The following is a 326-nucleotide window of genomic DNA, read 5'->3' as shown; positions in this document are numbered from 1 at the left end:
CATTGCTTGAGGTAGATGTTGTGTTTTGTTAGTAAATGTTTCATTATATTACTAGTGTTGCCTCCTTTGTTCACTATTACACTACTGCAAATATTGCATCTGACACTGGTGTCGCTTAGTTTTGTAACGTGATTCCACACTTTCGAACGTTTCACTCTTGCCGCGATGACTGATTGCATGCAAACTCACACCGTGGATATAACGCACGTCGAGCAAACGTCGGCCACATCATTCAGTGAAGGAAAATGACAAGCAGCAGCTTTGTCCATTAACATTGAAGTATATGGAGATAAAACAACGCAAGTATCGATAACAGTATCGTTTGT

General features: G+C 40.2%; 1 protein-coding gene across 4 annotated transcripts in view; it reads left to right on the top strand.

The window, feature by feature from the left end:
- The window catches only part of tnrc6ba (trinucleotide repeat containing adaptor 6Ba), a 39,733-nt gene that overhangs the window by 32,961 nt on the left and 6,446 nt on the right, over positions 1-326 (top strand). The gene's annotated exons all lie outside the window — the stretch shown is intronic.

This window comes from Sinocyclocheilus rhinocerous, unplaced genomic scaffold, assembly GCF_001515625.1.
Source record: "Sinocyclocheilus rhinocerous isolate Xijiao unplaced genomic scaffold, SAMN03320098_v1.1 scaffold820, whole genome shotgun sequence".
Taxonomy (NCBI): domain Eukaryota; kingdom Metazoa; phylum Chordata; class Actinopteri; order Cypriniformes; family Cyprinidae; genus Sinocyclocheilus; species Sinocyclocheilus rhinocerous.
The sequence above is the reverse complement of the archived record's forward strand: the minus strand, read 5'-3'. Positions and strand labels throughout refer to the sequence as shown.